We start from the raw sequence: 24,747 nt of genomic DNA, 5'->3' as shown, positions 1-24,747 counted from the left end.
AAATAAAGTTTTCTACTCAAAATGTTTTTCTTTGAAGCCACTAGGAGTGGAAGAAACAAGTCAAAAGCACCTTTGAAGATAATTCCAAGTAAGCTGGCTATAATACTTTAGGTCAGGGGTCTTCAACAGGGGGTCCGCGGAGGTACTGCTGGGGGGTCGCGAAATCTTTGGTTGATAAGATAATTTTTTTTAATATTTCTAAAAAAAAAAAAAAAAAAAAAAAAAAATTCAGCCAATTTTTTTCCCCACAATTTTAAATGTCTTCCAAATCAGAATTGTATTTATTACCTTTAAATTCACATTAACATAAATCCAACATATTGTAGCGAACGTATAAATTGATCGAGAAGACGTTTCTCTTTCAGTCCAATCGACACATTCAGCTACCCACAGGAGCTCTCTCAAGCTGGGCACCGGTTCACTCACAGCACCTTTCATGCACAGGCACTAGCAAATCAGATCGCGTTTCTGCTCAAGTCTAAAGAGCGCGAAGGTCAAAAATAAAAGATGGCGGACCAAACTCAATAGCTGGTCTTGTTTGTACCTTGTTTTTTGTTTGTAGATTTAAAAAAAAATAAAAAATAAGAGAAATAGACACTGTACAAGGTTAAAAAACGTTAATTGTAACTGAAAAATAAGTGAGGATTTGCGAGGTGTGTGAGCCTCCTAGCTAATGTTAGCATGCTACTACCTACAATCTTAACAACTTGCTAGCGGTGTGATTGGTTTGTTGACCTGTCAATCTCACTGTAACATCTGTGTTGTCAACACAACTCCATGCGCCAGACTCCTCCTCCGTCATCCGTTGGATCGCGTCAGTCAGGAGTAATTGAAAAGAAGATACATCTCACTAATGTGGGAGGATGCGTGCCATCGACACAATAACAGGGTAGCTATGTTTATTTGGCACTAGGCCCAGTATATTATAAACAACATTTTATGCAAATTTATATAGTAGGGGGTCCCTGCTCATCTCGCCATCAGTTTGGGGGTCCCTGGCCTGAAAAACGTTGAAGACCCCTGCTTTAGGTGATACTGAGAACTTTTCAGGAGGTCTGCATGCAAAGGCTAAACATCATCCATCTCCTTTAAACTCAATTCCAGTTTTAGTCTCTGACTATAGCTATTGTTTGCCTTGTAGTCTATTACTATAGGCAGCCATAGCCCCTCCACCATTGTCACCTGCATCTTTGACAACTTCAGATCAACTTCTGAACCAGTCATTTGATTTCACCTCAAATATACTGTTGGAACAGTGAAATGTGCAGAGGTTTTTTTGTTCTGAAATGGGAGCAGAGAGATTGAAAGATAAATTATTACAGTGCATGAAATGCCCTGTATTGTTATTCCTAGGCTTCTTCTTCTTCTTCTTCTTCTTGTTACCTTTTTCTGCGATTAATTCAGCTCGAACCGCTTAACTTAGAAACTTCGTTCAAACTTTATCTCGTAGGTCTTGTAAAGCACACTTATGCTATGTATTTTTCACTTTTCTAAACTTTATACTTTTTAAGATATTAAAGAAAAACGAATATAAATTTCTCCCATTGACTTACATTGGGCCATTATGACATCATAATAGGGTCATTAAACTGGCTTGAACCTGTGCTTCACTGACACCTGCGCCAAATCCAAGGAACCTCTTCTCTGTCCCTCTCAATTTAACTGTAACTAAGAACATTAAGACACCTTCCATTCTCTACTTTTTTTTTCTCTCCATCTTTCTCACTATCCCTCTCAGTCTACTTTATCTCACACTCCATCTCTCTTCTTTATCTCCTTTTTTCAATAATTTCACTCTCTCTTTATCTCTTTATCCAGAGCCACTCTTGTTCACTCTTCTTTACTCTTGTTCACTCTTCTTTCCTTCTTCCATTTTTCTTTCCTTCTTCCACTCTTCTTTCCTTTTTTATCCTTCTTTCACTCTTTTTTCCACTCTTCTTTCCTTTCTTCACTCTTCTTTCCTTCTTTCAACCTTCTTTCCTTCTTCCACTCTTCTTTCCTTCTTTCATTCTTCTTTCCTTTTTTCATTATTTCACTCTTCTTTCCTTCTTCCACTCTTCTTTCCTTTCTTCACTCTTCTTTCTTTTTTTCACTCTTCTTTCCTTTCTTCCACTCTTCTTTCCTTTCTTATTTCCTTCTTTCACTCTTCTTTCTTTTCTTCTTCCTTTCTTAACTTTGCATTTCATGCACTGGTATTTCCTTCAGGAAATGCATTTTCTAGTTTACATTGCTGCCCAGGGCCGGATTAACAATTTTCTGTGCCCTGGGCAACAAGGTTCAAGGGCCCCCCCGCTGCCGCAATCGTAAAGTCGCTATCATCAAGATCATAGCCTACACTAGTGGAGATGTATGTGTGCACACAAAAGCCTCAGCATAAAGTGCATGCATTCAAGAGACCATTCAGACGCACAACTGTGCATAACTTTTTACAATTAATCTTTAACAGAACTTGGTGGCTTGATGAGTACTTATTGAATGTTTCAATTATCTTGACAGCAAACGGCTAGGTAGGCCTTTACTTAAAACCATAGAACATTTTAAAAATGCAAAAATGTGAAATTATCACCAACCATGAAGCAGGCAATTAGTGTGTTTTTAGTAAAAGTAAACCAATGGCTACACTGTTGCATGTAATTTCAAAGTCAAGATCATGTTTATTGTTTATGTTGATCACTTCACTACTATATATCCTCATTATTTTTATTTAAACAAATGGACCTTACAACTGGCCTCCCTTAAAGACTGAACTCATGACTACACAAACAATTATGAGGCCTAATGACCTATCTTTACTTTTAAAACTTCTCTCATTAACACTAGGGGTGGGCGATATGGGCAAAAAAGAATATCTCGATTTTTTTTTTTTCATTTTGACGATAACGATAATTAGACGATATTTAAAACAAATGTGATTGGAATTCTCAGAGTTATACCTTCTTGGAAATTACAATAATGGGCACAATGTTTAAGGAAAACACTTCTTTATTGTCTTTAAACAAAAATAACTTAATTGAACTGCAATGCAGAAATATTGAACTCTTGAAATAAAGTGCTCCATGCATCCATGAGAATTATTGCACATCAACAGCAGTGATTATGGCCTTATTAAACTTAAAATTATGTCCCGGATTGTACAAAAATACAAATACATGAGCATTCGAGCATGGATTGGGACGATTTTTTCTGTCCGAGCCCGGCCCGGTCCGACAGAATAGTAACCGAGCCCGGACCCAGTCCGACAGGCATTAGAATATTTTTTTTTTCCGAATCCGAACGAGCCAGAAGGAATCAATCTCAACTGTTCATAGTACTAATGCCACATTGACGTACGTTTTTTTTATGAATAGCCTGGCTTTATTAAACTGAGGCATCAACAGTTAAATGCTCTCTCACACAAACAAGCGCTGTTAAACGCACAAGCGTGCACAATAAGGCCAATAAGTATATTTAAATTAAATGATTGACATTGCAAGAACGTTTAGTAAAATGGTGCGGCTCCTTTAAGAAGAGCACGTACAGGGAGGGAGAATGGTGACGCATAGTTTGGATGCAGCGAAAAAGATTTATGTGCTGTATCAGTGTTAACCAGTATGTGAGTAACGTGAGTTTTAATAAAGCATAGCTTGTGTAATGTGTAGCTATTTCATTCCGTTTGCTAAACTTTCCTGATGTCTGTATTTACTCACCAGCAGCAGACGTAACGGAAAGGGAATTAACCCGAAGTTAAAAACATGTAGGCTAATCTACTTCGGCCGTGGAGCATTTAACTCCCCTGCAATCTCCAACTACGAGACAGCCTCCGACAGCAGCAAATGTTAACAAACGGAATGAAATAGCTACACATTACACACGCTATGTTTTAATACAACTCACGTGTTATGCTATACCAACGGAGGCACAACAGACATCACCATGCGCTGCCAGGACTGCGTTCATAACGTGATATTTGTCAACAACGTTGTCAAGGCCCCTTTGATGTCATGGGCCCTGGGCAAGTGCCCAGTTGCCCTAATGGTTAATCCGGCCTTGTTGCTGCCTTGTGCATTTGAGGATGGCTACTGTCAGGCTCTGGAGGGATTATTCAAGACATTGAGTTCACTTGGAATCTGATCTGATTTGAGAATGGAAAAAAACTTCCCAGTTGATATGTGCCCCCTAAGACTGTATTTGTAATGGTGTCTTAGTGTTTCAAATGATAAGGACATACTTAAAATATATTTATCAAACATGTAATGTATATAATGTAAATAATGCATTGTGTTGTGAGTCTTACAAAATCCAAATTCACAAAAGTGAAATAATATATTTGTCTCCAGAATAAACTAAATTTTTTCCCTTAATATGAAAACAAACTGGGTTAGAACAGACAATGGCTCTTTCACCCACCAGTGGGCTTGCGAAGATGTTTATTGGCATTACAACATATTTAGCAAAGTCTCCAGGCTATCTAACGTGTTGTAGAAGAAAGCAACTTAATTGCCTCTTGAAAGCTGGATTTACTGAAAACATGGAGTACAGTATCAACACCAGCCTTTATACACACCAATGCAACTACATTACATTTGAAAGTTGATGCAGTCAAGATTGCACCACAGGAGAACCTAAAATCTTCAGAACTTCAGACAGATTTGTGTTCAAATTTCCATTGAATGACTACATTTAACAGAGAGTAGAACAAATAATCATCTTTACCATTTTATGCTATTATTCCTATATACACAAATAGAACAGTTGCATAGGCTAGTGATATCTCTGATATTTGTTTAAATATCTGAGTAAACTGAAGTATTTTGTCACGTGTGTAATAACTTTTATTACCAGATACACCAGTGATGATTTGTAATGGATTCCCAACTTTGTGAGCATGATATTGCGGTTAACTTAACAGCCAACTATCATTAACATACCATATCAGTGCTCTCCCAGCTCTTCAAATGAAAAGGGAAACCATTTGACTCTTACATTTTAACAGTGGAATCCAGTAGGCAAATACCTACTGGCAAACACATATTTTTGTCCTGTGTTCTTTGAGTATTGTATTTTTAATCTGCCAGACCTGTCATTTCCAATAAAAGACTTCCCCTCTTGTGTCATTCTCAGACTTGTATTCTGTTTGTGGTATCAAACAGTTCAGTTAATGTGTCTATATGATGTCCCTTTAAATGAGAAATCCTTTTAGTTTTGTAAAATGGTGCTTTTTCATATCCACATTTTTTCATCTAAACCCATAAGAGCTTAGTTTTTTAAGTCTGAATTTATTATTTACAAACTCATATTATGTCAAACATTTCCCATTTAAACAAAAGAACACATAGATTATTGAAAGCAACTGCAATCAATACAGCACCGTTGTTACAAAATACAGATTTGATGAAGCCTATTACATTTGTGAGATGTTTGTTATCGTTTTTGCCCTTGAATTATTTGAATTATTCAAGATCAAACACTGGAGGTGCCTTTGCTGAAATATCTTTAGGTGTGTGTGTATCTGCATACCAAAGCAGAGTGCCATTACTCACAATGAAAATCATGCCCATTTGTGGTTTCGTACATGCTTCCTGACATTCTGTACACTACACAGTGATCACCTGAATATGAAAAAAGAGTCGAAGAACTGTGCAAATTTCAGCTCTTCATGTGTGGATAATTTTCCTCTAAAAAAACAGGTTGAGGTTGTAAAGGCAGCCCAAATGTCACCAACAAGAGAAGTGCCAGGCTGAAAGGTTTATGCATGAACAATATGGGACAGTAAAATGCATTTGAGTGGTAAATATTGCCAAAAGTGTACAATTAATCTCACTCCATCTGAACAACTGAATGGATAGGTTGGATGCCAAATAGGCCAAATATACTTGAGTGAAAATATCAACCTGAAAAGCCTGAATGCATAAGATGCAAGAACACAAACCCAGACCCAGAGAACCCAGAGAGGATGGAAGAACCCAGAGAGAATGGAATGAGAAAAATTATGAAGGAGAGACAAACACACTAGGTGGAGAGCAGGGGAAGAGAGGATCCCCAAGCTCAAAAACAAGAGAGGAGAAGAAGAAGAGTGTGAATAATAAATAAAAGTAAACCGAACAATGAGAGAGTAACTTTACAAAATGGCTGGTTTTATATGTCAACACCCATTCTATGCATCTACATTTACATTTTACATTTAGTCATTTAGCATCTGCCTCAATAAGGCCAAAGTGCTTAAGTGAGAGTAGTCAGAAACACAATCATGCGCAGATGCTTTAGATCATCATGAATATAGATGCCCATTACCATGATCAGACTCCTGCAAATACAAGGATTCAATTCAAGGAATAAGGATCAATTCAAGACAAAATATGAATGTTACATTCATAAACATTTTTAAATCGTTTTAGATGTCAGTGATCCTAAGGTCAACTTTGCACTTAGACAATGTGGGAACAGGCTTCTTCCCAGCATGTGAGGAGTTAGGGCCTTGAGGGGATCCTCCGTTTCACCCTCTGGTCAGATTTTGGACATCTGGCTGAGTATTTTGTGGATTTGATCATTTTCAGACCTTGCCTTAAAAGGTCTTCGGTAACACTTTATTTGAAGGGGTCTACATAAGGGTGACATGACACTGTCATAAGAATGACATGACACATGTCATACACATTAATGACACGTTATTTTTGTTCATGACTGTTGTCATAATGTGTCATTCGGTGTTTGTACACACAGCTAACCCTAACCCTAACCCTAACCCTAACCCTACAAACAGCGAATGACACATTATGACAACAGTCATAAACCAGTCATGAACAAAAATAACGTGTCATTAATGTGTATGACATGTGTCATGTCATTCTTATGACAGTGTCATGTCACCCTTATGTAGACCCCTTCAAATAAAGTGTTACCAGGTCTTCTAGGTACATAGTAGTGAAACATGTTGCATAAGATTCTATGTAATGGAATGGTTTCCGCTTCCTTGCATCCTACCAACTAATTTTTTTTCTCCATCATGAGGTGTTTGCAGAAATGTGAAGATGTAAATAAAAAAATGTAAAGTTGTCAAATGGAAAGTGTGACCCTGCAGATAAATTGCATTTTGGGATTTAATCGGCGGAGCCTACATTCCTGGAATAGAGCACTTACATGAAACAGCTTTTAACCCCCCCCCTCCCCAGCAAGTATGTATTTAGAAACATGAATCTGTCCCATGGTAACTTTTTACAGTCTGCAGCTGGAGCAACACTTCTCTCACATTAGGCTGTCAATCATTTTTTCCTTTTAGTTTGGAGTTATTATCAGCCTGCCACATTTTGCATTTGATTCCTCAGGCAGAAAGTAGAGTGAGAACTGTTGAAATCAAAGTCTCACAATCTTGAGTAGGCGTCTGTCCAAGCTAAATAGCTTTGATAAAAAAGTAAGACAGCTTTTCAGTTCTCATCAAGTGTCAGCCTCATATCAGAAAGTGAAATTGGGTAAACATGGCAAGGAGTGTTTTGAAAGTGAAGTCATTGTTGAAAAAATTATGAGACCTAATGCATTATAACACCATGGGTAACTGAAAAGCTTCAATATAATTCTTTCCAAAATTTGCGATTTTACAGTTTACAAATTGCCTTCCTTATACACCTTTTAATGACTCAAATATAATATCAGGATCTGTCATACTACTATCAGACACTTTAGTTTTAGTAATTGCAAATGGCATCAATAGCCCCTTATACATGCGTCAATGTAAAGCTGTTACATCGCGTCTGCACCGATAAAAACTCGCGAACGTGTTACAATTGCCTCATGTATAAGGGGTCTAGATGTGAACTGTTCGTTTTTCCGCCGATCGTCTGAGCCTTTCGAGAGAGGTGGTTTACCACGATCGTTCGGCTCAGAAAAGGGCGCGTCAAATCAGGCCGATGTGTCATGGGGTGCGGTGCGTGACTGGGGGGAGACGGTGACAGGAGGCTAGAAAGTTAGAGGCTAGAAAGTTCTTGCCTGTTCTTGAAAGGAGACTGATCCAATAGGCTAGTAGGCCCACAATTTTTTATCAGTAATAAAACGCAATTTGGTACACCATTTTAATATGGTAATATAGCCTACTGTTTTTTGCAAAATGAAAGAAAGCATATTTAGGAAACGCCACTCGAGCCTATTAATTCCGAAATTTCACCACATCGTAGGCTATATACTGTAACAACCCCAACACTTGCCTGCTTCCCTTGCAAATCAAAGTTTTCCGACTATTTTTCTTACCTTCTTTCTTAGCTGTTGATGTTACTGAGCTAGAAGTTTAAGTTGTTCTGAACATATCGCGCTGCCAATGCCCAATGTCACTTCTGAGTCAAATCACTCCATCATCTCTTTGAAATTCCTTATTCCACGAGTGGTAGGCTACAATGACTGGCTGTTTTCAAATATAACTAATAGCCTAACGAAACAAAGATTTTCCTATGCTGATCCCGCGTCTATATGGAAGTTTGTAGAGAGAATGCGGGGGAGTAAAATGCTCCGCAAAATGCTCCGCTGCCGGGGTTAATTCCCTTTCCTTTACGTCTACTGCTGTCTAGTAAATACATACAGACAGCCGGAAAGGTTAATAAACGGAATGAAATAGCGACACATTACACACGCTATGTTTTAATAAAACCCACGTTACTCACATAGGCCTACTGGTTAACACTAGTGTTTGTTACAGCACATAAACGTTTGTCACTACATCCGAACTGCGTCACCGTTGTCTCTCCCTGTATCTGCTCCATGCCGCACCATTTTACTTGCAATGTGAATCATTTAATTTAAATATGCTTATTGCCATTTGTTGCACCTTAATCATTTTCTACAAACATGATATGCTATGTATGGTGTAGTAGACTGAGACTCTATTCACTACTGCACAAAAACTAGACACGTTTGCAAAACTAGACGTTTGCAATGAAGTAGGTAAAACAACTTTCGCCAATATCTCCGTAAGGGAGATGGGTTGTGTGCTCAAATTTCCTGGGATCAAAGAAGACGTTAGTATTCATGTGCAAACTAAAAATCACGTCTCAGGATTGCTGTGCATGCAAGTTATTTCGGGTGTCTCAACTGTAACTAATAGCCTACCACTGTCATATAATTATGAGTTCAGTAAAAGACGGAGCAAACACAGTTTTCTACCGTTGTTGAAACACATCCACGCGTAGACTTGTTTTCTTTCCATCTGAGAGTGGTTATTCACAGAAAATATTAAGAACTATATGCTGATAGAAAGAAGGGAACTTTAAGCCACTACACTGCCTGTGCACGATGCGGATCCACGTTGATGTTGTTAGTAAACAAACCAGGTGGGAGCACATCTCCGTGGTCTTTGCGCATGCCTGAGGCAATGTAAACGCTTTACATTTTGCACATGTAAACACGTAACGACAAGAGCGGTTTCCCTTGAAAATGTTCACACCTACACGCGAATACGATACGATAAACTGTTCTGATCACAGTGGCACATGTATTAGGGCCTAATATAACATTTAGATGGTGGGATCTCTGAGAGAAACTCACTTTAGAATACCAAAGGCAACAGGGCTGTCACACATTCACCATTCTAGAATATGGTGTTTTGGAGGGAAGCAGACAGCCTTGTTAAACTCCAGGAAACGGTGATTGACACCATGTTAGAGCGGGAGGCAGAGCTGAAGAAACATCTGCCACTGATGAAATCTCATCTCCGCTCGCGGCTGACAAAATCCTCACCTACATTATCGCCAGCCACCCCGGGCAGGAGGCATCCTCTCCGGTAACACACCAAAAAGATTGGATACAAGAACAGTCCCATTTGAATTTCAATGACCAGAAAAGTGCCTGAAGAAGGTGTTTGTGCCATTAAACTACACTCCTTCCCTCATTCTGAGCTGCAGAGCTGCCATGTGAGTTCTCTAAGACACATACAAACTGATGTGTGATTAAAAAATTCAGTACAAAGTTGCATAAAGCAAATGTTTCTACTGCCAATAGAATTGCCTCGGTAATTGAAGTTAATTTGTGATTACATCAAACTGACCCAGCTCTGCAGGATTTTATTGCGCTGTCCTTTTTTTACCCTTAGCCTTAGCAGTTCAGGAAATGTGTTCTCTTTTTATATCATAAAAAAAGCTTTAATAATCTGTTTGTGTGGCGTGTGATTGAATGTATGTGGGCCTGTGGTTGCATTTTTATGGCAGTGGGTGATGATAAATGATGAAGCTGTCGGGTGGATGGTTATTCAGGTCAGGGTGTCTGTATTTAGGCCCATCAAGGCCATAGTCTGTCTGAGAGGGGGGTTTCAATCCTTGTGGAATACGCTAGGTTAATGACACATTGTGCAAGAATTAAAGTGATAAATTCAACACCAGTATTGTCCACCCTCCACAGCCACTGTGGTAACATAAATGTCTAGCACACTGTATTCAAAGGTGTCATATAAAAGAGAGCGTAAATAATCACAACCATATATCTAACTATAGAGCAGTAGGACAAGGGCTCTAAATTACAGGGAATATCTCAGATTGACCCTGGTATCCACAAAAATGATTCCATGCTTTGATCCTTACTTAAGACCAGAACTCAGATTTGTATTTTAAATGACATAAAACATGTCTCTTTCAAAATAAAATGGTGCGGGTGTGACAGTTAGTACAAGAAGATAAAACCAAATTTGATTTTGAGACTTTAATATATAGATGTATAGAAAATAAATCCTTTTTACTTTGTTGTACTGCCTCAGGAAGAGGAAAAATGACATATAGCACAGGAACACACACATATATACTTTATACATGTTCTAGTTCAGCCTTGCTTAACAGGCCCTTTTTTTTTTTTACAGATCAATATTGCAGATTTTCTGTCATGTGTTAAAAGGCTATGGTTTTTAAACCTCTCCAGTTTTAAAGGTGTGCTCTTGTCATTGAGATAAAAAGGAAACCACTTTAGCTTTTCTTAAGCTCCCCACATGTTCAACCATTACCTATAACAAAGACCCTCCTCCCTATGTCTGCGTTTTCCTCTACTGGAGGCTGCTTTTAACTCTTAAGTAAAAATGCAAACAGTGAGAACTGCTGTTATCACCCCAACTTGGGGAGATGGATAAACAACAGAGGAAAAAGCCCTCTCCATCCTGTACAAAAGTGATAACACCAGCAACATTCAGTCGAGCTCCCTCCCTGCGCATCAAAACAATTGCCTTTGATTTGTCCTGTTAAACCATCTTTGATTGGCCTCCAGTGACTGCAGCGCTGCGCGGCGCATTCATAGCTGGCCAGCCAAAGTGGAAGGGAAGAGTGTGGGCGATCAATAGCCTCGCAATCTTCTCGTAATTTACATCAGGCTTACAGTGCTAGCTAATTGCTTTAATGAGCAGCAGAATTAGTGGAGTCCCCTCTAATTAACCCTCCCATCTCCAGGGGGTTATTAACGAATGTATTAAAGCATACAAGTGGTCATGCACACAGACACACACACGAAAGTTGATTAAATGGGGACCTGGTTGAAGCGATAAGGGCTTTTTCGATAAGGCGAAAGCATAACTTCCCAACTTCCCTTCCCTTATAGTGTTACTGAAATATTTAGCAAGTTGTAATTTGTTTACAAATGACTATGGTACTGGCAGCACTTCTGAGATTCCACAGATGGGATTTAATGATGTTAGGATGGGAGGAGAGAGAGCCCTATCTACTATCTGTATGCCTAATTAACCAACGATAGCATGCCTTCGGCCACATTTATTCCAGTGGTAGACAGGACGTGTCCGCCGTCATAACTGGACATAGATAGACTACCTCGCATTTAAAGCAGGGTAGTCATTTGGTGTCGAGTTGATGGCAGTTCTACTGTCAAATGGAAAAGAGAACTAGTACTGCCTCATGAAAATGCATGGTGAAGAAGACCGAAGGACAGAAAAGCATACAACTGCACACAGACAGGTGCCCATGTTTAGAAAGGGCTGTGAGGGAGGAGAGAGTTTTATTCAGCCTCTATTCTATGGGGAGTCTTTGTCACTGTATGAACATGCCCTTAATGACATCTCAGAGGACAAAATACAGGCAAGATAACATAAAATGAGCCACATTTTCCTATTTCACTTTTATCGCACCCCTCGTGAACACTGGCCGTGATGTGGGGATAAGTCTGTCAGAGCTTTATAACAGTAATGGCTGTGAGAGACTTCAACCCCTCTCCGCAGTATGGATGATACATGAGACATTATCTGCCATGGGTGTAATGTACAGTGTGCTTTTGCATCATTTCTGCGTGTTGTTACAATGTTTCAAACACAACTGCACCAGAGTGCACACTTCAAGCCAATTCTGAAATTTCATTTTGAATTTGAAATGCAATCACATGCTGAAGTTAGCCGCATGCAGCAGTATGTTCTTACCTGTAGAAGTTAGCAGAGTTCATTGCATTTAAAACAAAGGTTTCATTTCTTTTTCAATGCTGAGCTTGGCCTGAATAAAGTGAAGTACAGGAACACAATGAAATTAATAGCAGAGGACAATAGTCGGTTATTGATAACACTGTTCTAGAGTCTGATTTGTGTTGTAAATGTCACAAGCTCCCCAGGGTGTCTTACTGAGCATGGACAACGCAGCCACGGGGTACGGCTGCACTGCCTTTTACAGCCTCTAATTGTCTTTCAACATGCTCCCACATCTCTCTCAGAGTCTCCAAAGAGATGGGCTGATAATAATAGAACAAGAGCTTGCACTGGTTTCTCTCTACACACACACACGCATAGGCGCGCACACACACACACACACACACACACAAACAAAGAAACATATACACACAAACATGCACACATATACACTAACACACACACAGAGAAACACATATAGGCAGACACACACACACACACACACCCACACACACACACACACACAAACACACACACACACACACACACACACACACACACACACACACATACACACACACACACACACACACAAACACACACACACACACACACACACACACACACACACACACACACACACACACACACACACACACACACACACACACAAAGATCTCACTAGGGGAATGGATGTATATATAACAAATACAGTAACTGGGATTGCTCACTGTGAGCCAGAAAAAAAATATTCAATTACTCTGATATCACATAAAAGACATTTGCTGCAATTCCAGAATCAACTTAGCTGTAATTATATCTAGTTATATTATTTCAGCACATTCAGGCAACATAATCAACAGGAAACCCCAATAACATTTCTGATATTCTATTAGTTTTGCACCACATGTTATTTTCATTTACTCAATGAGTCGTATACCTCCCCTCTGTGCAGATCCATTTCTCTGCCCCATAGATATGAGAGATAAGAGAGTAAGGGCTCTATTCCTTTGTCAATGTATTCCATCTCTGTCTATTTTAGTCCTTGTGCCAGATGCAGAGGCACACCCTCTAGCTCAGGTTCAGAACTAGAGACATCTGGCTGCTTTACCATCCTGCAGAATCCTCCACTGAGCTCCTGGATGTTGCCTCTTATTTAATGTTTCACTCCAATTACGGAATTGTGAGGAGTGACTGACAGGGCCCAAGAGACATGTTAACACCATAGCTCCAGCCTCAGAGTCAGGCTCACCTGGTTCAAGTCCTGTGCCTTAGGTAGCGAATCATGGAGATATGGTTTTTTTAACCTTTTTTTTTTTCATTTCGGAGCTGTCATTGAAATGCCGTTTCTGTCTCTGTATATTTGGGATGCAGTTGAAAGACTATACAGGCAGACCTTGCTTCCATCTAAATGATCGTTACCCCCCCTTCTCTCCATAAATGTGCTTGTCAGCTTTCCCTTCAGCCAGAGACACTGTCAATGAGGTTTCAAAATTCCAATGATGCATAAAATCACAGACATCTTTTAGAGCCCAGTTTATTTCTACTGATCTTTACTTTCCCATAAAATTTCATTACCAACATGATGCCAGATCCTACAAAGTAATGAAACCTCATTATGTTTTTGAAAGATCGACCTTTACATGCAGTAGTAAAGGTTTGTGTTGCAGGACACGCACACAGCTTTAGCTGCAGCCGAGCCTCAGAGGATCTCAGCCTGAGAGGATCTCAGATGAATATTGGTGGGTTGTACTGACGAGGTAGTGCATGAGCAAGGTCATTTATCACCTCATATAGGCTGGATGATTTTGGTGAACTGCTAATTACAGGTGTGAATTGCTGGGTGTAAAAACACACACTCTGGAGGGTCGAGGGGTATTCAGACACCAGGGATAGGATGGTTAAATCCAGCATAAGGAGTTAATGAGAACCATCTGCATTTAGCACCACTGGTGTCTGCAAACTGATATAGAGAAAGGTTTGAAGTCCCCCGCAAACCTTTTGTATTCTGCTACTGCATTGCTTTGCCAAATGTTTGTGTTCACTTTCTCTCTCTTCAACAACTTCTGTATTCCCACACAGTACATTTCCGTTCCCCCGACATACTCTTTGTATTCCTTCACAGTACCATACGCACCGCTGGAATGCCTCTGACACCCTGCCATTCTGAAGGGTTTGGGGGCCCCTGCTGAAACTGAATGAGGTTCTGAGGTAAGCTTTCCTTTCTCCAGACACCACACACACATACAGTTGACACGGCGGCCACAGCAGCTCCCTGCCCGCGGCTCACGGTTGGTGATGATCATGTGGGAGGAGGGAGATAACACATGTTAAGGCAGAAATGCCAAAGCTGCTGGACGTGATGTTGCCAAATTGCCCAAAATAACATCAGGGGACATGTTTACTCTCCAGACAAAGATTATCCTTAGTCATCGTAACGAACCTTCCGAATCCTTTGTTGTACACTTGCAGGTGCCCTGGTTACATTTTCCTTAATGTTAACAACATACAGTCTTGGAAAAAAAGTACATATATTTTCCAAATATGGCCACTATGAGCAGGAGGCAATTGGTGACATTTAAAAAACGGGTTTCAGCATAAAATCTATTTTCTGTTGTTTTTCAACTGGGAGCACAGTAGCTACTTATATATCTCTGGTCCAGCGGTGTCTCAACAAAATCATACAGTTGGAATAATGAGATGAAAGGATAAAAAACAACATTGTCAAGTGAGATGGAGGGGAAATGTGGGAATACTGTTCATCAGAAGAACGGCACTCCCCTGTCCTGTGCTGGAGAAAACAGGGCTCTTTTAACTATGTGGGTGTAGCTGCAGATAAAACTGGATTATATAGAACACTCTCAGCATTCCTTCCTGTTTCAAACTGTTGTGCAACATGGCAAGGAGAGGAAAAGATCCCTGCAGAGATCTCTTTCTCTGGAAAAAAAAAAAACTCTGTACAATACCTGTGTGAAGTCTGTTAAGAGTATGTTTGCCATCACTCAGCATGTACTCCTGGCCTTATTTAATCTAACGCTATTTAAATCTGCCAAATTAAGGCCAGCCAATTAAAATTCAATTCCAGCTGAGACTAGCATGAAGGGTGGTCTAATGGCGATGCTCTAATTAGCTCCAAGGAGATGTGTTCTCTTGACCTGCTTCATTTTCTATTTGTATTAGGGTGAGGCCTTGACATATTGGTCAACCACATACTCGTTTTAAAACTAAATATATTCAATGGTAAAAATCCAGAAAGTTTTTGCTTCAACGCCATGGAACTTGTAGGGGGTGGGAGGGGGTGAGCATCAATACCACATGGTAGCACCCTGATATTTACCCTGGGAGTCGTAAAGAGGTTATATTCTGTGATAAAAGGTTCACATCATGTAATGGGATTTATATGTGGAATCGTAAAAGAAAGCAACCCATATGGTTAGTTGTAAATGTATCAGTGTGAGAAATGTCACGTTTTCAAAACTCCTCAAGCCTGCATAATTATGCATGTGCTCAACAATCAACAATGTATTGATCACACCTCCTACAGCACAAGTGTATTTTTATTACCATGCATTAAGGGAAAATTACATCTTGTGCGAGGCAAATAGAAAATCCCAGTTCAGAAAATGAAAAGACCCCTTATGTCTCTATGGGTTGGCAGAGCAATGTGTGGAGTTATAAGGCTGGTTCTACTGACGGCCCTCCTGCCAGAATAAAGTCTGACAGCCACAAAGAATAAACAAAAGCCTTTTTTTTACTGTGCAGACAGTTTGCCTCCCACCTGTGTTTGAGTCATAACAATCTCATAGTTGATTCTGAGACATGCCTCTGCTGCCAAAGACAATAAGGAAAAGGGGGAAAAAAAACAAGAAATACTTTATCTGCCAATAGCTATTAATTATTCAGATCAGAAAAAAGCAAAGTGGGACCTGACAAACACAGCAGCTGTTTCGATAAAATATATATATATATATATATATATTTCTTATCTTCTATCGTTGGCAATGATCATATCACAGATCATAACCCTCTCTCTTATGAAATGCTGTCATTGCCACAACACTGTCCTTAATATAAAATATACAGATTCACTTTACCCTAATGTCCCTACCCCAGCACCTTTCCTGGAGCTAGGTAGGTAGCGCACAAATCTTATTGAAGTTGCATTTGCCATAGACTTTGGCATATGAAAGCTAATCCCCAGCTCCTTTATGCAGAGCAGAGAGCTGTTGTCGTGAGGGGAAGAGCCACTGGATCCTGCTTAAGAGGCAGAGGAGAGGCCTTGAGGAGGAAGCAGAGCACAACACAGAGAGAATGGCAGTAGGCCTGGAGTGCTGCAGCACTCAAGGAGACAAGCTGGGAAGCTTGGCCGTCAAGCATGCAATGCCGAGCCTGGGAAAGACTTGACAGCAGCACTCCGAGCGTTTGAGAGAGACCCATGACAGCAGCGCTGCGAGCGTTTGAGAGAGACCCATGTTCTATAGCCATCTGGCCAGAGCACTGATCTGGAACATGACACTGGCAGGTGGGGGAGAACCGAGAACAGAGGGACGAGAGAGAGGAGAGGAGAGGAGGAGGGAGGGAGGGCAGGAGAAAGGGATTGAAGGAGGAGGATGAGTTCAGTGTCTGTGGCACCCATTTTACTTATTCATCTGGAGGGCTACCTTTGATCCGTGGTGCCCAGTGTGTGCTAATGACTGTCTACTCTAGGGGCATTGTACAAGATGCATGCTTAGTTTTTTTGTTGCTTCATTTCATTTTTGTTGTGCTTTTTTTGATGATGACGATGATGATGATGATGATGAAAGTGCGCATAACAACCACTTAGGACAGATGACTGTCACTGTCAATTTGACAAGCAAGCTTCAAAATCAGAATATAGATAAAAAGTGACATTAAATAATTCATTATGTCAAATTATAGACATAGTCTTTATGTTGGTTGGTAAATAATGAATTACAGCATCTTAATTCGTGAAATCCTTTTGAAAGGAGAACGGGTTGTCTGTCATTCTCTGGATGACTGTATTACATGTCAGCTGATGTGTTGAAATTACCAGACAATTTCATATCCAACAGATTCCATCAAAAATAGATGTATCACAATTTCATCAACCAATCAGCAGTACCGTCATTGCACAACAATCTTAGAGTAAAAGACATCATCTTGATAGCAGAGATGGACTGCAAGAATAAGAGCAGGAGAAGAGAAGAGAAGACAAGACAAGAGCACAGAGCAAGAGAAGCTACCAAACTAAGAAACTCTTGTATTATTTAAAGGACTCTGAAAAGTACAGATGGCATGTTTCTTACTCCACGAAACAGAATAACACACAAACATAAAGCAAATAATTTCACATAAATAACAGCAGAAAAATCGACCTTATCCTAAACTTTGTTTTCTGACATTGCCACAGGTGGACTGACTTTATATTTCTTGAGCTGAATTTAGGTACTTGTGACTGTTACTTTGATCGATGAATAACTATCAGCCATGACATACTGGAACACCTTCATTCAGGGCTCTAGGCAGACATATTGTTAAAAGCTAGTGGGCTAGTCATACAAGAGAAAGCAGAGAAAGTGCTGCTAAAATGTCCAATTCCATCTACAACAGCTTTTACTGATAGACAAAGCAAGAAAAGAAGGACAAAGGTACAAGGGTGGTGAATAGGCCTCCGCAAACTCTGTGATACAAACTTAGAAGCACAATTCGCCCTTGATACGTTAAGGAAGTTTTGCAAGCACAGTCACCCAACATGCCTTCTCCTCGCTAAATTTGGGCAGCCTCCATCAGATTGTTATGTGTTCAAGTAGACCAATGTGAAACAAACGCTGAGTGCGACTTACCATTTATGTTCCATTCAGGGGTTCATGATGTTGCTATCCATTCATGTGTGGAATTGAAATATCTTTAACTTCAAGTAGCAATATCTTGGACTGTCATTTCTATAATCACATCTCTCATCTCTCACAGCTTTTGTATTGAATGAAGAGGCAAATACTCACACAGGCATAGTTAGTCTTTGTGTGGAGATTCTTTGGTTGTTTCTTTAGACATTCCAAAGGCAAACTGATGGTTATTTTTACTGCTACCACCATAGCATGTGTTATTCATAAGCACCATGCCACCATTATAAAACAAAACGACATGGTTGCTACACACTCAGATAGCCAATGTGTAGACACTATTTTTCCCTGTTCCTTCACTTGGTTCAATTCCACTAATAATCTATGTAATATAATTTGTTAACACTATGAATTCAGCTCTGCCAACAATTAAGCCACTTTCCTGTCTGATTGCCTATTAACTTTTTAAGTGAAAGTTAGGTTGAGGTCAATGTAATTCATTTGTAATCAATGTTTAATTCTTATTGTGTTCAAATGCTTTCTCTACCAATTTCTTTACCAATTTCTGTTAAGAATGAATATGTGGTGCTTGATATATAGGTCTTATATTCAGAGCACTGTCAGTACAAGGAAACTAGGATAAAAATGGCCATCACCTCTCTCTCTGTTCATATAAACTTCAGCTATAACCCAGATGATTCAGTGCACATTAGCTGTTTATACGGTTCGAAATCAATTTGATTGTATCCACCATTATTCAAAAGCAATGAAGGAAGCTAAAGCTTGTTATCAGTTTGTTCCCCACAAAAGTTTACTCATAAATACCTTAATGATTGCAGAAATACTTTAACAGATCATTTGGCAAAGGATATGGAACACGTTATAAACTGCTGTGTAGGTTCATTGCTATCAGGTTATAAACTGGGATCCATATCAAACCTCAGTTAAGTAGATGGTGAGACAAGTAAACTGTGGCTGGTCTCTTGAATTGTATGCTGGATTATGACAAAGAAATCTCAACAGATTGTGTATTGAAGTGGATTAAAAATACTGGCAGACGTCAGAAATCGATAATTTCTTATCATAAATAGATAATTTCTTATTATAAATATTGGAAAACATTCTTTTATCTCAACTTTTGCTTCTTTTACCCAACGCTTCAACTTGGGAATCAATACTCAGCACACACTGGGCATATACAGTGATGTTCGGTGAAAGACTGCTTTCAGAAGCAGCTATTGTCTGACATTTCTACACATGTCTGATATCACCAGACAGCCCCACTGAAATTGTCTTTTGATTTATCTGGATGCTGTAGCATATGTAGCATGACAGACGCGGACCCTCTCCATGGTGCTGAATCCATATGCCGACTGAAGATCATTGATTTTATTACCTTGCTGTTACAATAGTCCTGTGCAACCTGTTAAGGTAACTTTTCAGTCAGCTAGCAATAGGGAAAGTGAGGTTAGCTGTATTCCTTCAATCTGATTCTGTTTGTCTCATTTGACCAAAATCTATAAACCTTTAATGTTACAGTATATTCAAAAGTGCTCAGGGTTTTACTTCTTTCCTCAGTACTGTAGACAATGCCACCTTCCTAAACCATCTTAGTGCAGATATGACATTCAAGGAGGTGGCCACAACCATCCCTCTTGGCCTCAATGTTAAGACAAAAAGCCTTTGGTAGTAAGGATGTTGGCATTAACAATGTCTTTGCCCTTAATGAGTACATTTACAGATTTTTCTTTGCTCCAGATTCAATTCAACAAATGTTTGTTACTACTGTTAGCATCACTTTATGCAGCTCGGCCCTGCCGCCAATGTTGTATCTACATTTTGAAACAAATGCTTCACTTCAACATCATCTCACTTAGCCACCCCCACTGTTTACTGATTTGGAGTGGCTGACTGATTCATCTTGCAAATAGGTTTTCCAGACTACAATCTCAGCAAAGACTGATCTGCAAGCACCTCTCTCAAGTCAAATTTCTATGCAACAGCATGGCATCTAGTCTTCTTCAGCCATTGTTGAGAGCACATTAGGCTAATTATTGTCTGTTATGGCAGTCTAGAAAGCTGCAACACAAAATGACTCAAGTACTGTCAACAAACCAACACAAGGAGACTGTCAAATACCTTTTGCATTGATCACTACCGCCAGTGTTTTGTCTCTAACATACCACCGTCTCCATTAGAACACCTCTCTCTGTCTCTATTTGTCTGTCTGAGGGGATATAAAGGAAGGTGAACTCCAATGGGCACAAACTGTGCTTCATCCCTCTCAACAATTTTTAAGGGGAAAGTGACCACAAGCCTGGTGACCTCTCTCACCTTAGGACTGACCACCGCATCGCCTCACCTGCCAGAGGCACGGACAGATGGAAGCACGGAGGACGGCTCCATGCTCCACGGCCCAGCAGCTGTCTGGCCACCCTTGCCCCTCGGCCTGCCTCGCGGATGACACCGTCACCGGGATGAAACCAATTCTCAGTTCGGCTGGATGCAAACAAGAAGTCAGCAGGAGTGGAATGGCGGATATTGGACCAAAAACAATGTCTGGTTCAAAGAGCCAATTACCTTGAGTGCCCTCCAGAGCTCTGCAATTTGTCTTCTTTACACGGAACTATACCACATCTCCGTAATGACAAGGGCCTTTCAGATGGATGGCTTTAGGTTTATTTGTTTCACTGATCTCTAATTGAAACCGTGGCATGTCTAATTGTTCCTCTGTTTTCTTCCCACAGAGCGTACCAGTAAGTGTTTTTTTCATGGATGGTTGTCAGTTCAACAGCTCTTCATGTGCATAGTTTACCTGATCTCATTTCACAGTTAATTTGAATTACAGCTGGTATGAAAGCAGCACACACAGCCCAGCCCCCCCCCTAACCCCCCCCCCCCCCCCCCCCCCCGTGCGTCAGTCTCCTACTCTTTCTGTCTGACTGTCTGTCTTTCTGTAAAGTACCACAGAGACCCAGGAGGCCGTGTTGGTTTTATACTCATAAGTATTCTAAATCAAATGGCCCCCAAGCCTTGGCTTTTAAATCACGCTAGCATCACTAAATTGAAACAGTAAATACCATGGGCCCAATTACACAGCGCTGGTCCTCCTACAGACCTCAAGATTTGGGCTCCAAAGGAGGATTGAATGGATTTAGGCAACTTTGATTCTGATTTATGTTCTTTCTTTGCACTTACGTCTACATTTCCATGGTGTTTCTCTGAGGGTTCGACACGTGTGAGAGGCATTGCTAAATAACACCCTGTGATTTTCACAGAGATTTTTCACAAGTTTTGCTGTATTTGCAATGGCTATTTCAAAAGACATAAGACAGACTGTGTTTTATCTGGTCATTTTGGCTGTCATGCATATTAACTTCACTGTTTTTAGGAATCAAGAAGGTAAAACAATAGATGCTGAGATAATGAGATGAATTTTGATGAATATTAATATTATACTGTTCATTTGTTAGGTAGATAGGGATAGGTAGGTAGTTAATTAAGTAACAGTGATATACGAAAGTAAAACGTTAACCCTAACACCAAATCACATGAAGTTAATATGCATGTCAGCCTAAATGACTTGAAAGTAAAGAGTATTTTACTGTACATTATTGAAGTGCCTATAGTGGATGTTAGCTCAGTGTTGGGTTTGCTAATGTCACCTTCCCAGGTGCACTGAAGGTTTGACAGCCCTGATTGATGTGACTGCAGTTTAACTGACAGTCGTGACACGTCCAAGTTAGGGGACAGACTCACAGAACATTCCCTATCAGCTGCACCCCGATGGGACCAGTTGCTATCTGCTACTTTTGTATTCTTCGAGCTTGCCCATTTTCCTTCCACTGTGGTTATACGGCTTCTCATAGATCTGAAAGACTTTACAACACACTATAAGAAGACAGAACAGTGTTTGCACAGAGACAGACAGCCTTGTCTCAGTGGAATGGTACATGTGGTTCTCTGATTTCCAAGAAAAGTGTTTTTGGAGTTCGGCTTAGACACCAATTGTTCAGATTTTTAGCACAAAAAAAATAATGGAACTGGAGAATGTTCTTGCCGACTATTGTACATCGCTACGACTGATGACACAAGTTCGGGTGTTGACCTTAAGCCTACCTTGTAAAGTGCCAGCTCATCAGAATGGCATTTTAAGCTGCCACTTGGTGACAGATGGATATATCCACTACATTATAATCATGAAGAATCATGGAGCCATTAAGGCAACGAATGATTTTTTTCCATCACTTGTTATTTCCAGCGATGCGAAATGGGTTTCTTTTTCCCAAAGACTATTCTCTTTCCTTAACTCTTAGGAAAGCTTTATTACCATCAATGTCATGACTGTTTTCTATTACCTTAGCCTCTTAGACATCGCAAGGAAGATCATTATAATGCTAAGGGAGCCTTTTTTCTGATACCTGTATATTTTCTTTTTGCGCAGCTCATGGCAATATAACAACCCATGGGATTAACACGAAACTCCCAGCAGTGAACACAAATGATGCAAGGAGACAAAAGGTTTTTTAATGTGCCATTTTTAAGATGAGTCTCTTTTTTCTGTCCTCAAACAAGTAGCATTTGATTGAGCACTCATCTCGCTTTTGTTTGTCGCTTGAAGCAACAGTGTATTAAATGGAGTGCATGGAAAGATGTTTTTTACACAGGGTTCATGCAAGGCAGTTTGTTTCACTGAATGACAAGTCACGGTGCATCAGCAAGTCGAATGGAGCCCATGCCGCATGCTGTGTATTTTCACCTGATCCTGTGGGGAGCTCCCCTAAGCTGCCATGTAGGATGCCAGTCAATAAGGTCAACATATAACACAGAGGTTAAGCCATCAAAATGGGACCCCATATTGAAACATACATCATTTGTCAACCAGTCACGGTGTTGGAAGATTCTTACAGCCTGACAACATGTTTTTTTTTCTAGCCATGTCACAGTACCATCATTTATAACTCTATTCTGTTTTAATCTTAAAGTTCTCTGAACAATCACAATGACCTTTCTTTTTTAGCTGTTATGCACTTGGAGGGCCTTGTTGGTTACATTTCAAATGATCAACAAAGGCGATATCCCTCCGCCCTCCCAACAACAGCTCTGGGCACAAAGAGGCTGTTTAAGTGTGGTTCTAAAAAAAAGGTTATGTTTTGCAACACCCTTTTTCAGCAAGAGGGTTGTGTTTATGGGAGTATTCATCAAAATGATTCTGAGTCATATTTCACTGCCTAACACAATTATACTATATAAACCAGAGCCAGCTCTGCCCTCTTCACAGAAACTTTAAAGAATTCCATGACTTTAAGAAGCAATTATATGATTTTTTTTTATAAAACACACTGATGTCAAATTTTCTTTCTGAACTGCCTGTGTAAAAACGAAGATAAAGTATGTGTGAATACCCAAACCATCTCTACAAACCGGAGACAACATGGTGGTAAAGCTTACAGGCTTGCTTTTCTCAAGTGATTGTCCTCAGTGAAGGAGACAGAAAAGCAAAACAACAAAAGAAAAAAAGAAAACCACACAAAAATGTTAGGTTGTATCATCTTATACACTTACTCTTATACTTACTGACATGGATAAAACAAGACTGCAGCCAAGATAGGGCAATGATGCATCACTATACATCAAGAAGACAAATACAGCTTGGAAAACGAATCTTGTCACAAAATGTCATTGAGACAGTCAGCAAGAGAACCCATTTAGTTTTATCCTAAACCATGGGCAAGAGAAACATGTTATCTCTTATAAATACGTGGAGAAGCTAGCAGAGAGATGACAGACAATGGTACTGACTATGTGTAAGTCACAGATCTACCCCCTGCTGCTGTGATGTCACATTGCTTTCAGAGACTTGATAATCTCATCCCCAGCATGTAGGAAAAACACCATCTTTAAAATGGCCCCTACCATTTATCAGACCTAATTACTTTGTCTTAATTACAAAGTTTCCCTGAGTGATGTTTCACAACATCTTCAGAGAGAAGGGCCATTATTTTTTTGGAACGGCCACTTTTCTCTCTCTGCAGATGTGTGTGCATTAGGGAAATGATTGGTCACTTGCATGCATGAATGTTCTGGCTTTAAATGAATGAGAGATGATTTATTGTCATGGTGGAATGGTTTAATAAGGAGCACACACTTGCAGAACTATAATCCTCACTATTCCTTCTCTCGCCTCATATATATATATGCCCCTCCAAAAATCTCATTGAAAGCAGTCACTGAATTCAAATATTCGGACAATAGTTCATATTTGTAAGGAGTTCAGCATTTAAGTTCCGTTGGGGAAGATTATGGAAAGATGAAGGCCTTGAAATATCACTACCTTGACTTTAGAATTTCTGCCAAGCGTACTGAAACAGCAATGGCCTTAGTCCACGGTGTTGCTGTGGATCCACACTGCTGTATTTTCCTGCCTGTAAGTTCTTAATGTGTGTACGGAGGCCACGCAGAGGCATACGTGTTCGGCACATACCCCATGAGCCTGAGAGGTTCAAAACAGCAGCTCAGTCCTGAAGATGGATTAGTCAATCTATCAGCTGCTCCAACCGCGCGAGA

This window comes from Sprattus sprattus, assembly GCF_963457725.1.
Source record: "Sprattus sprattus genome assembly, chromosome: 15".
NCBI classification, from domain to species: Eukaryota; Metazoa; Chordata; class Actinopteri; order Clupeiformes; family Clupeidae; genus Sprattus; species Sprattus sprattus.
The sequence above is the reverse complement of the archived record's forward strand: the minus strand, read 5'-3'. Positions refer to the sequence as shown.